This window comes from Myotis lucifugus, unplaced genomic scaffold (assembly GCF_000147115.1).
Source record: "Myotis lucifugus unplaced genomic scaffold, Myoluc2.0 scaffold_220, whole genome shotgun sequence".
Classification (NCBI taxonomy): Eukaryota; Metazoa; Chordata; class Mammalia; order Chiroptera; family Vespertilionidae; genus Myotis; species Myotis lucifugus.
In genome coordinates, this window is record NW_005871268.1 from 1055523 (window position 1) to 1069550 (window position 14028).

The 14028-nt window shown below is 45.3% G+C and overlaps 1 protein-coding gene and 1 pseudogene across 1 annotated transcript in view; both read right to left on the bottom strand.

Moving 5' to 3' along the window:
- The window catches only part of DCDC2 (doublecortin domain containing 2), a 182046-nt gene that overhangs the window by 139332 nt on the left and 28686 nt on the right, over nucleotides 1-14028 (bottom strand). The window lies entirely within an intron of this gene.
- On the bottom strand, nucleotides 2822-3955 carry LOC102429729 (annotated as a pseudogene).

A 14028-nucleotide genomic window follows, 5' to 3' on the forward strand; every position in this document is an offset into this window, starting at 1 on the left:
TCTGGATAATGAGGGAAAGAGAGCTTAAGCAGTCAGGTACAAAGTAGCTGCTACTTAGGAAACAGAAGAAAAATTTGCACTGGTTGTAAAACCAAGAGTTTTTGGCTAATTGCTAGATGAAATGCTGCCTAATTCACGAGTCACTCAAGAAAGCCAATCAGATCTTTTTTTAAAAAAAAAAAGTGTTTAGTTTTGGACATTACATTTGAGATGCCTATGAGACCTCTAAGTAGAGTTGTCATCCATGTAGGCAGGCTAGAGCTCACATAAATCAGGGCTAGAGATATAAATTTGGGCGCAGTCAGCATATAGTGGTATGTGAAGCCATGAGATTGAATAGACTCACGAAGTGCTGGAAGCTGGTCCACCTTTGCTGCTTGACACAGTCGCTGCACGGAAGAAACACCTGCACAGCTTATGTTTCAAGGGACCTGGTGTATACTTATGTTTGCTCCCCCTCTTAGCGCTATGTGTTTTAAACAGGACTACCTCTCCTCTCCAAGAAAGGTTGTTTCCCCAGGTGGGGATTTTTCCCTGGAGTTAGGGAGGGAATAAAACCCCTTAACTAAGTGCCAGGCGGGTAATTAATCACTTCAACTATGAACAATCACATTTAAATTACATAATCTTTACTTAGGATAATCTCCTTCAGTTACTTCCTTGTAGCTTAATAGAACAATAGAGTAACCTTGGAATGGAGATAAGAAACACCCTAACCTTTGGAATAGAATGGATAGGATTAAAATCAACTGGTATAGCCCTAACTGGTTTGGCTCAGTGGATAGAGTGTAAAGGGTCCCAGGTTCGATTCTGGTCAAGGGCATGTACCTTGGTTGGGGGCACATCCCCAATAGGAAGTGTGCAGGAAGCAGCTGATTGATGTTTCTCTCTCATCGATGTTTCTAACTCTCTATCCCTCTCCCTTCCTCTCTTTAAAAAATCAATAAAATATATTTAAAAAAATAAAAAAATAAAATAAAATCAACTGGTATAAATACAGATGTAACAGGACAATAAAAACAGAACCTGGCTAGAGAACCTGGCTAGGCTGCTGATCAACTGAACGCTGTCTCCATGTCATTCCTTCTTCGACAACTCCGTCCACACCTTTGGGAACCCCTGGACCTGCTGGGGCTGGACCCCAACATATGGCGGGACAGATAGGACTCCACCGTAGGAAGAGGGTGGGTAATCTTCGCTGACTCCGTCCACACCTTTGGGAACCCTATACCTGCTGGGGCTGGACCCCAACATATGGTGCCCAAACAGGATTCCCCTAGGTAGCCCCCGCCCCCCTGCCCCCTGCACTCGGGACGGATAGGACTCCACCATAGGAAGAGGGTGGATAGTCTTCGCTGACTCCGTCCACACCTTTGGGAACCCCTGGAATAAGATTCCCTTAGGTAAGTCCCCCCCCCCATTAGGAACCCCCACACTCGGAACAGATAGGACTCCACCAAGTGCTGCAGACCCCCCTATAGAGGATAAGTAGGGTAAGAAGTTGGATAGTACAGAACTTAGATTGAGAAGATGTGCCATACTGAGTCCAAAGAAAGAAGAGTCTGTATTGATATTTAGATTAAGAAGATGTGCCATACTGAGTCTAAAGAAAAAAGACTTCGTATTGATCTTTTATCACATATGCTTGCTAGCAGAGGAGTTAAGGTTACTCCCAGTCAGACAGAAGGTTTTATACAAGAAGTATGTCCATGCTTTTCTGAGGAAGGAAAGGTAAATGTAAAGGCATGGGAGACGGTAGGCCCAAGAAGCCTTATCCTTAACCCTACTGCAGCCTTTCCACCCAGGGAAAGTGCAGGATTGGCAAGCTCTCCCTGGGGTGATAGATCAGGACTCGGGTAATAGTGGAAAGCACCAATCCTACTCTTAAAATGGATACAAGAGAGCATTTGGGGTTTTTCCTTTTAATGCCTGATTTGCATATGTTAAATTTTTAACAAAATACAATGCAGAGGGTTGTACAGCAGCCAAAAGGCATCGGGCCTCCTGTACAATAGCCTCTGCCGACTCAGCCTGGTAGAAGGATACACAAACCAGACAAGAGTTTTACCAGATCTAGTAATTATGTGGGGAAGCGGTTGTGTTTTGTATCTTTCCAGAAGGAGCAGTGTAGACAATTTGGGTACCAGAGCATTATGAGCATCACCACAATGGACCCAGAGAAGCTCCTTGTCCCATCGTTCCAAAGACTTAGAGTTGGCCCGATGACAGAAAAGCGGAAAAAAGAAGAAAAGGAAGGCTATGCAAGGGACTGAGGTGCCAGCTTGGGGTCAGCTGAAGAAGTTAACAACTGAGGCCCAGCAGATGGTAGAAAAGCAAGAAGTGGAAGCTACTCTCTCAGCCAAGTCGGAGGACTCTGAGTAAATTAGCAAAAGAAACTTGCATTTAGCAGGAACTCACTTATTGCTGTTTTGCATTGCCATTGTTTTATTATTCTTACTAGTTTTAAAAATGTTATGTTTAAGTTTTAAAATGTTTTGGGTTGTGCATTGGCATTGTCTTGTTATCGTTTTAATGGCCAGAGTTTTGTTCTTGATGCTTAAGTTTTACTTTCATTATGGTAGCTTTTTGTTTTTGATGCTTAAAAACTTTCATTATAGTAGCTTAAAAAATAAAAGAAGGGCGAGATTTTTTTTGAGATGATTGATTTATTTCTCAGCTCTCAGCCCCTCTCTCAAAGGTAGGGCCTGTGGACCAAAATCTGAGTGTCTGGGACTTGAGCAGACACCAGGAGTGTAACTCAAAGTGCCTAGTTCAGATGCACAAGCTCAGACTTCAACAGAGTCCAGTGTCAGACTCTGCCAAGGTCAGAACTCAAGGTTCATGTATGTCCTCAGATCCCACTCCCAGGCTCTGTCCTTGTCCCTCTGCCTTCTCTCCTCCCTTCTGCTCAGTGTGGCTGCCTGAGGGGCTCTCTCCCTCCCAGCCACTGCCCGGGTATCCTGAGCCAGGAAGTGTGTGACTCGGGGTTGGGATGCTGATCCGTACCCTAACCCTTCCTGATCTCTCTTGAGGACAGTGGGGATGGGGTTGACATGGCCCTTGCCCCAGGGTCCCAGACCCATTCCAGGCTCCCAGCCTGCCCTCAGCAGCAGCTTGAAGCCTGGGCTGGAGGTGGGCATCCCAAAGTGCAGACTGGGGTTCCGGAGGTCGCGGGACAGTGACAGCAGGTGAGCAGTAGATGTGCAGTGGTTGGAGTCTTGGAAGTAGGCATCACACGTCTCACAGTACTGGGTGGATGGGGATTGGGACCGGTTCCCTGGACTCCTCCTCTCTCCATGACTCTCTCTGACCATGCGGGCCACCTCAGGAAAGCCTGCTTCTTCAGCCAGCTGAGCGGCATCCCTGCCACCCAGCTCGCAAACTCCAACCCAGGCAGCTCCCCAGCCCAGGAGATAGCGCACAGCAGCCCCCTGGCCTGCTCGGGCAGCACACGTCAGGGGGGTCCACCAGAAGGCATCCCAAGCATTGATATTCCCCCAGGTCCCCCTGACTCCTGGGGATCCAACAGCCTTCTTAGTTCTGCCAAGTCCCCCTCCTGGGCTGCCCTCAGTATCCGATGAGTCATCTTGTCCTCAGCCTCAAGGGATCTCCTTTGACCATGTCCTCCTGATGCTTCTGTTGCAGCCTCTCTCATCTTTCTTCTCTTTTTCCTCTTTCTCTCACCGGCAAGTTCAGGTTGTGATCTCTGAGGTTCAGGGGTGCTGCTCTCATCTCCAATCAAGGCCTCATAGAAAGCCCGGGCCGCAGCCCCATCCAAGGTAGGCTCCAGCTCTTCAGCCTGTGACTGCTGCTGCCCATCTTTCCAGAAGTCTCTGGGGTCAGTGGCTGGGGTGAAGGTGATGAGGGAGTCTCTGGACATGGCTTGGGAGAGCTTCAAAAATAAGACTAGGCAAGGGGAAGATGAGACCAGCAAGCCACTCCAGAGACCTGAATTACTGCAACCAGGGTTCAAAGGTCGCACTTAGCGCCCGCAGCAGAAGGCCCCATTCAAGCCCTGAGGGAATGGAGAAGTACAAAGAGACAAACAGCAGAATGGCTGTTCAGGTTAGCGCACTAGGCTGCCCGGTTCTCTCACAGCCCAGCGCATCCTACCCAGGTCCCTCAGCAAAATATGGGCCCCGTTGGGGGTCCCCAGAGCGCGCCAGGCACAGGCAAAGGGTGGGCCAGGCAACTGGATGCGGCGGGTTGGTTGGGATGAGCTCAGTCCCCTGGGCAGGGGCCGTGGGGCCGGAGGCCAGCCTCGTCCCTTCCCCCACTGCCTCTCACCCCCAGATCCCGGGATCACACAACTATATTTCCCATACTCACCGGCCCAGTACTGGGGTCCAACCCCAGCAGGTCCAGGGGTTCCCAAAGGTGTGGACAGAGTCAGCGAAGAAGGAATGACAGGGAGACAGCATTCAGTTGATCAGCAGCCTAGCCAGGTTCTCTAGTCAGGTTCTGTCTTTATTGTCCTATTACATCTGTATTTATACCAGTTGATTTTAATCCTATCCATTCTATTCCAAAGGTTAGGGCGTTTCTTATCTCCATTCCAAGGTTACTCTATTGTTCTATTAAGCTACAAGGAAGTAACTGAAGGAGATTATCCTAAGTAAAGATTATGTAGCTTAAGCGTGATTGTTCGTAGTTATCGTAGTTAAAGTGATTAATTACCCGCCTGGCACTTAGTTAAGGGGTTTTATTCCCTCCCTAACTCCAGGGAAAAATCCCCACCTGGGGAAACAACCTTTCTTGGAGAGGTGGTCCTGTTTAAAACACATAGCGCTAAGAGGGGTAGCAAACATATGTATATACCAGGTCCCTTGAAACATAAGCTGTGCAGATGTTTCTTTCCTGCAGCGACTGTGTCAAGCAGCAAGGGTGGACCGGCTTCTGGCAAATTCCCCCATTTTTATTTTTTAAATGACAGAGCGTGTAAATCAGCGGCCACCTCTCCGATTGGGTTAAGACTCGGAAGAAGACTTGTTTGTGACTTTGCCACCAGGTCAGTCCTAGGCTTAACCCTATATAGGCTCCCCACAACCAAGAAAGGGAGTCAAAAGCAAAAGGAGGGGCTTAGGACCAAGCCTTGAAGTTGGACAATACAAGAGAAAAAATTTCAAAGGAGATCAAATAAAAGTGGACAGAGGAGTAAGAGGTAAACCAAAAGAGTTCAATGTTCCAGAAGCTAAGAAAGAAGGATCAGCTTCTAGAAGATAGATTAAGGTGAGGACACTGAGTTGGTCGACACAGACACCCTTGGAGAGCTTGACAAGAGCATGATGAGAGGAATGCAGGAGAAAACCCTACCAGCGTGAGTTAAGGACTTGAAAATGGAGGTAAAGAAGTAGAGAGGACTCTTTCTGCTTAGTATTAGTAGTCTCTGTAGGAAACAGAGAATAAGTTCAAGATAAGCTTCTTACTGTGCATATGTAACAGCCAGGATATGTAGGAAGCATTCAGGACAGGGAGAAAGAGGATTTCCAGCCTCCCTGGAAGCAGAGAAGCAGCTCTACTCAAGGAACTAAGCAAGGGCAGGACTTTGAGGTCACATGTATGGGGCATAAATGAGTGAGTGGAACCCAACCAGGAAAGGATTCACGTGTGACTTTGTTGACCAGGTGAGGCACAGAGTAGGTTTGCTTGTCAAAGGAGAAGAAAGAATGAGCCAAGGACAGCAAATCGGCACATTTGTACCAATGTAACTGGCACCCTGAAAATTTCCTACTAAATTACTATCTTACTCTTCTGTTTCCAAAGAGATTGCTTGAATCATTTTTAACAAACAAGAGAAGCACATGCCAACATACTCCCAAATTCAAATGCCTTAAGAAAATATAAACTTCTACATATTATTGAAAATAATTAAAAAACATACTTCTGCCGAAACCGGTTTGGCTCAGTGGATAGAGCGTCGGCCTGCGGACTGAAAGGTCCCAGGTTCGATTCCGGTCAAGGGCATGTACCTGGGTTGCGGGCACATCCCCAGTAGGAGATGTGCAGGAGGCAGCTGATCGATGTTTCTCTCTCATCGATGTTTCTAACTCTCTATCTCTCTCCCTTCCTCTCTGTAAAAAATCAAAAACAAAACAAAACATACTTCTGATGCTAGAAAATTTAGGGCAAAACTACATTACAGATAACATTTTAAATTAATATAATAGTTTTTCAAAACTGTCAAATTATGTAACTGGAAGCATAAAATGTGCCATATGTGTCCTTTGACACTGAACGTCTCACCAATTTACCCTGATAAAATAATTCAGAAGTAGAAATAACTATATACATAAAAATGTTGACTAGAATATTACATAGTGAAAACAAGGGAAATTATCTAAATATGATTGTATTAAGTAACTTATAACATCAAATCAATAAAACAGTATACATTACTATAAAAAATTTCAACAAATACAACATAAAAGTGAAAATATGAGCAACAATATAAGTGAAATATAATAAAAACTTTGCATAAAAATGTGTATTCTATAACAACTCTGTACATATCTATAAATATATACATATATATGTATCCAGAAATTTGACTAAATGAAAAATAAAAATTTCTACATATATACATACAAAAAGACAGACCTATATGCAGAAACACTGGAAAATAATTTTAAAAAATAAAATCCAATTGTTTGAATGCTTTACTTAGGGACAATACAGTTTTCACTCTAATTTTTTTTTTTACTTATTCTAAAATACTATTTTAATCATTAATTTTAAAAATATAATTTAAAAAATTAATTTTAGCAGAATGGTACTTGTGCATGAGTAGACCAATCGACCAGTGGAATAGACTACAAAACCCAGAAATAGACCAAATTAGGTACATTGGCAATTTAGTAAATGATAAAGTTGGCATCTTAAATCACTGGGACAAAATGAGCTTTTAATAACTGTTGTCGAGGCAGATGGGTAGCCTAGATATCTTTGGCAAAAGATAAGATTGGACCTACATCTCACCCCATAGACAGGAGCAAACTCTAAATGGAATAGTGATATAAAAGTAAAAAATAAAACGATACAAGTACCAAAAGAAAACATGGGTGAATTCCTCTTTACCATTGGTATGAAAAGGATTTCTAATTATGACTCCAATAAAGACATGAATTTTACTACATAAAAATAAAAAATAATTTCCATGACCAAAAACACCATAAGCAAAGTCAAAACACAGCAAAGTAGGAGAAAATATTTACAACATATAACCATAGAAAACTAATAGCCTTAATATATAAAGAACTCTTATAAATTGAATGACAATGGACCAAAAACCTGGAGAAAAGTGGAGAAAAGACAGAGAATTCACACCAAAGAGGATTTTGGGATTGAGAGAAGATTTTGTTTATAATTATATTTCCCCACCGTACCCCCTGATATGATGGACTGAGCAGAGCACAACATCATTTTCCTATATTCTTGCCAAAAAATAAACCCAACCACAATAAAATACCAGGTAAACCCATATTGAAGGATATTCTACAAAATAACTGACCCTCAAAGTTCCTGAGGTCATGAAAAACAGGGAAACAGTAACATAGGTAGAAACTAAGGCATATATATATTCATGGGAAAAATTCTACTAAATTTTGTAAATTAGGTGATTGCATCAATTTTAATTTCCTGCTTTCAATAACTACTCTATGGTTATATACGATGTTAACAGAGGAAGCTTGGTGAAGTAGGTATACAAGGAATTCTCTCAATTATTTCAAAGTAAAAAGTCAAACAAATGTAATGTTTATCATTAACTAAACATCTGAAACATAGGAGGCCTCCCTTGTCCTGTTTTCACCTCCCTCACCCTGTTTTCTCCCAATAATCAGCCACAACCAACTCTCCATTTAAAGTGTAATAAAAAATACCTCCTGAGACACCCAACAATAGTTTTTATTTGTAACCAGAATAAATTTACACACTGTGATTGCATTTGACTTTGGGTTTAGTTTCAAAGAAACTTGACCCTATATTGCTTTATGAATCCAAGAGACAGGTTAAAAGAACAACAAAAGACAAGCTAAATTTTACACTAAATGATTTCTTGAGCCACTCTAACAGAGAAGAAAACACAGTTATCTCCTGCAGATCAGTCACGGGTTTTGTTACTAATATGCAAAAGGAGGGAGGTCTTTTTTTCACATAACAGGCTTACCAGCTCAGAACAAGCAGGAACAATGGTTCATTGTTAACCAGTGAACCCTAGCTTAATTGGGAAAATATTTGCATACCCTTAGGGTAGAACTAGGTCAAAAGAACCTTTCTTCCACATCAAAACCTCACCATCCAGAAGGTCAAACCGCGTGATGTAGATAGATAAAGAAGAATGCGCAAGGTTCAGTGAGGGGTTTTCTTAATTAAAAGCATAAGAAACCCTCAAAAAAGCAATAGTTCAAGACTAGCAATGGCGTCACGGCCTCCTTAGGTAATTAGCCCACTGTGAGCTTATCTCCAGCCGGCCCCCCCCCCCCCCCATGAAGTACATTCACCTGAGAACAGAAAATGAAGGCGAGGGCAACTCTTTTAAGGGAAACCACATGAAGAAATTAAATTTGTATTTGGCTCACTAAGACCTGGGAAAAAAAACGTTTGATACTGTGTGTCTCACTTGGAATTGTTAGCAAGAACATCAAAGTTTGTTTCCTCTTTTGTCCCAACCTTCTCATAATTTGCTTCCTTTTCTATCTGGATTGTTTAGGTGAGTATAGTTCATTAAAGAGCCTTGACATTTGGTAATTAAAATATTTCCAAAAAATCACACAAGAAAGAGAAGAAAGGATTTCACATCGAAAGCAATTAAGTAAGGCCAAGTTCATTTTACTCCCAACCTGCCTGTTGCAGGGAAAGTCTTGGAATCAGGAGGTCTCTGAAGTGAACCTCGCTTCTTGGAATAATCCCAAACCAGAATCTCCAGAGCCACCAGGTTCAAACTCAAATACTCCAAATCTAGGAGTGAGGGAGCAAGACGTCCATTTCCTCACACTCTGCCCCTTTTTCTCCTCAAATTTGCAGGGCACCATCTTTAACTACTGTGTGAAAAAATTTTGCATTACAATCCTATATAATATGCAAATTGACAGTCACTCCACCACAAAGATGGCGGCGCCCACAGCGGAGGTAGGGGTTTCTATAACACAAGATGGCTGTGCCCACAGTGGAGGCGGGGTTTCCGTAACACAGTGGAGGCTGAGTTCCCGTAACAAGCCTTAAGGAGCAATCAGCAGGGACCTGAGGCTGCATGCCCCCCACTCCATGGTGCTTGACAGGGGACCTCAGACTGTGCCCCCAACCTTGGCCCCAGGCCGGGGGACCTGAGGCCACACCTCCCGCCCAGCAGGGCTTGACAGGGGACCTCAGGCCATGCCCCCCACCCCAGCACTGGGCCAGGTGACCTCAGGCTGCGCCCCCCACCTGGCAGGGCTTGACGGGGGACCTCAAGGTGCACCCCCCACCCCAGTGCTGGGCCAGGGGACCTCAGGCTGCTCCCCCTCGCCCCGGGCCAGGGGACTTCAGGCTAAGCCCCCCACCCAGTGGGGCTAGACGGGGGACCTGAGGCTGCACCCCCCTTCCAGAGGGGCTTGACAGGGACCTGAGGCTGTGCCCCCCTCCTGGCGGGGCTTGACCGGGTGCCGGAAGCCGATCCATCCTTGCTGCTTGACACAGTCGCTGCAGGAAAGAAACATCTGCACAGCATATGTTTCAAGGGACCTGGCATATATAGCATATTGTTCTTAATATGTTTGCTCTCCTTAGCGCCATGTGTTTTAACCAAGGTCACCTCTCCGAGAAAGGTTGTTTCCCCAGTTGGGGATTTTTCCCTGAGGTTAGGGAGGGGATACAACCCCTTAATTAAGTGCCAGGCGGGTAGTTAAGCTACATAATCTTTACTCCCTGGAATGGAGATAAGAAACGCCCTAACCTTTGTAATAGAAATTGACAGGATTAAAATCGGCTGGTATAAATATAGATGTAACAAGACAATAAACATCAGATCCTCATCAGTTCCTAACCAGAACTCCAACCAGAACTTTGGCTGGAGATCCTGGCTAGAGGTCCTGACTAGGCTGCTGATCAACTGAAGGCTGTCTTCGTGTCATTCCTTCTTCGCTAACTCCGTCCACACCTTTGGGGACCCCTGAACCTGCTGGGGTTGGACCCCAGCAACAGGGGATCTCAGGCTGTGTCCTCCACCTGGCAAGGCTTGACAGAGGACCTCAAGGCACGCCCCCCGCCCTGGCCCGGGCTGGGGGACCTCAGGCTGCGCCCCCCAACCCGGCGTGGCTTGACAAGGGTGGGACCAGCCGGGTCTGGATCTAGCCCAATGAGGGGGGGCTGGCCGTGTCTGGGTCTCGTGCGATTTTGAGGTGCACGTGGGTGGGTGGGGCCTTGACTCTGGGTCCCATGGTGTGCCCCAGACTCTGATTTTCATATACATTTTACTAATTTTCTTTCATCTCTGACACTTCTATTATAGAGAAAGGGCAAATAGCAATATTAAAATATTTCCTCTAATTAATCCCCTTTTAATGTGCATGAATTTCGTGCACCAGGCCATTAGTAAATAATAAAGTCTTCCTGGTGATAGGAGAATCAGCATGGAAGGTAGGTTATGATGTCCCGTGGAGGAACTTGAAAAGTCTTAAAACCTCAATCAACTCTCCACCTTGGAAAGATAGCTTAGACCTGGGCTACTATCTGCAAATGCAGTTGGGGTTTTTGCCATCTACTCTGTGAGACAGATGTCCCTCATATTGTAACCTAATGTGTACACACACACACACACACACACACACACACACAGCCTTGCAGGTAGCCGAGCACAGACTAACTTTTATTTAGAATTCACAGCTTTACTTAGATTAACCTGTAAACCCACCTAGTCACCCTAAATGTTATAAAGTTGACATAACCACATCCTGTAATTTGCTAAGAGTTTAACAAAAAGGCTGGGATTGGATTCAACTTTCTCCCATACCTATGCTATTCCTTGCCGGGAGCCGGTCCATCCTTGCTGTTTCAAGGGACCTGGCATATATAGCATACTGTTCTTAATATGTTTGCTCTCCTTAGTGCCATGTGTTTTAACCAAGGTCACCTCTCTGAGAAAGGTTGTTTCCCCAGGTGGGGATTTTTCCCTGAGGTTAGGGAGGGGATACAACCCCTTAATTAAGTGCCAGGTGGGTAGTTAAGCTACATAATCTTTACTCCCTGGAATGGAGATAAGAAACGCCCTAACCTTTGTAATAGAAATTGACAGGATTAAAATCAGCTGGTATAAATACGAATGTAACAAGACAATAAACATCAGATCCTCATCACATCATCATCAGATCCTAACCAGAACCTAGCCAGAGAACATGGCAAAAGATCCTGGACAGAACCTGGCTACAGAACTTCACTGGAGAACCTAGACAGAACATGGCAAAAGAACCTGGATAGAACCTTGCTAAAGAACCTGGTGACTGAACCTGGCTGGAGAACCTGGAGAACCTGGCTGGAGAACCTAGCGAGAGAACATGGCACCAGAACTTTGCTGGAGATCCTGGAGGGAGAACCTCGCTATGCTGATGAACTGAACCCAGTTTCCATGTCATTCATTCTTCGCCAACTCCGTCCACACCTTTGGGGATCCCTGGACCCTCTGGGATTGGACCCCAGCAATTGGCGCCCAAACAGGGACCCCTAGGTAAGCCCCACACTCGGGACGGATAGGACTCCACCATAGGAAGAGGGTGGATAGTCTATGCCGACTCCGTCCACACCTTTGGGAACCCCTGGAACAGGATTCCCCTAGGTAAGCCCCCCCCATTGAGAACCCCCACACTCGGGACGGATAGGACTCCACCAGGGTGCTACAGACCCCCCTATAGAGGATAAGTAGGGTAAGAAGGTGGATAGTACAGAACTTAGATTGAGAAGATGTGCCATACTGAGTCCAAAGAAAGAAGACTCTGTATTGATCTTTAGATTAAGAAGATGTGCCATACTGAGTCTAAAGAAAAGACTCTGTATTGATCTTTTAACACATATGCTTGCTAGCAGAGGAGTTAAGGTTACTCCCAGTCAGACAGAATGTTTTATACAAGAAGTATGTCCATGCTTTTCTGAGGAAGGAAAGGTGCTGGAAAGGTAAATGTAGAGGCATGGGAGAAGGTAGGCCCAAGGAGCCTTATCCTTAACCCCACTGCAGCCTTTCCACCCCGGAAAAGTGCAGGATTGGAAAGCTCTCCCTGAGGTGATAGATCAGGACTCAGGTAATAGCAGAAAGCGCCAATCCTACTCTTGAAATGGATATAAGAGAGTATTTGGAGTTTTTCTTTTTAATGCCTGCCTTGGATTGAGTAAATGCATTACGTGCGTCACCACAATGGACCCAGAGAAGCTCCTTGTCTCATCGTTCCAAAGACTTAGAGTTGCCCCGATGACAGAAAAGCGGAAAAAAGAAGCAAAGGAAGGCTATGCAAGGGACTGAGGTACCAACATGGGGTCAGCTGAAGAAGTTAACGACTGAGGCCCAACAGATGGTAGAAAAGCAAGAAGTGGAAGCTACTCTCTCAGCCAAGTCCGAGGACTCTGAGTAAATCAGCAAAAGAAACTTTCATTTAGCAGAAACTCACTTATTTCGTCAAATGGAAACACTTACTTACTGGAGCCTGAAAGGGACCTGATGTACTTTTAACCTGGGGGAGAGGAGATGCTTGTATATTTCCATAGGATGCAGACTCATCTGTGTGGATTCCAGACTGTCTAACCTGGCCTTATGTCACACCACCCTCCGTCTCCGCCTCATCCTCCTCCTCCCTGGTATTATCCATATTGGCCTACCCAGAGGGCACAACTGACTCCTCCCCGGACACAGACACCACCATCAAGCACGGCCCTGATGGACCCTTTTGATGCAGCCCTTCAACTCGCTGACGCTTCGGGAAGCCCGTCGCCAATGACGCTGCCCGCTAGCCAGATCAACAAGGACAACCAAACCACCAACTTGAGGACAGCTGAAATCCCTTGACTAAAGAGGCCAGCAACATTCTACAGGAACAAGGCTCCGTGTGCACTCCATCCACTATGTTTATAGCTATGCTCGCCATCATTGCTTGTCAGTCTTCTTCTGAGTCTTAAACAACCCAATCTGAGAGGTGGCCGCTGATTTATATGCGCTATCATTTAAAAAATAAAAAAGGGGGAATTTGCCGGGAGCCGGTCCATCCTTGCTGTTTCAAGGGACCTGGCATATATAGCATACTGTTCTTAATATGTTTGCTCTCCTTAGTGCCATGTGTTTTAACCAAGGTCACCTCTCTGAGAAAGGTTGTTTCCCCAGGTGGGGATTTTTCCCTGAGGTTAGGGAGGGGATACAACCCCTTAATTAAGTGCCAGGTGGGTAGTTAAGCTACATAATCTTTACTCCCTGGAATGGAGATAAGAAACGCCCTAACCTTTGTAATAGAAATTGACAGGATTAAAATCAGCTGGTATAAATACGAATGTAACAAGACAATAAACATCAGATCCTCATCACATCATCATCAGATCCTAACCAGAACCTAGCCAGAGAACATGGCAAAAGATCCTGGACAGAACCTGGCTACAGAACTTCACTGGAGAACCTAGACAGAACATGGCAAAAGAACCTGGATAGAACCTGGCTAAAGAACCTGGTGACTGAACCTGGCTGGAGAACCTGGAGAACCTGGCTGGAGAACCTAGCGAGAGAACATGGCACCAGAACTTGGTTGGAGATCCTGACCAGAACTTCGCTGGAGATCCTAGCCAGAACTTCGCTGGAGATCCTGGAGGGAGAACCTCGCTATGCTGATGAACTGAACCCAGTTTCCATGTCATTCATTCTTCGCCGACTCCGTCCACACCTTTGGGGATCCCTGGACCCATTGGGGTTGGACCCCAACAATTCCTGACATTGACAATGGCCACACCTGTCTTCTCAGGGAGGTGCCAGGATGATTTGCAGACCTAGGGGCTGATCTGGCTCAAATTCCTGGGGCTGGCCAAGGGGCC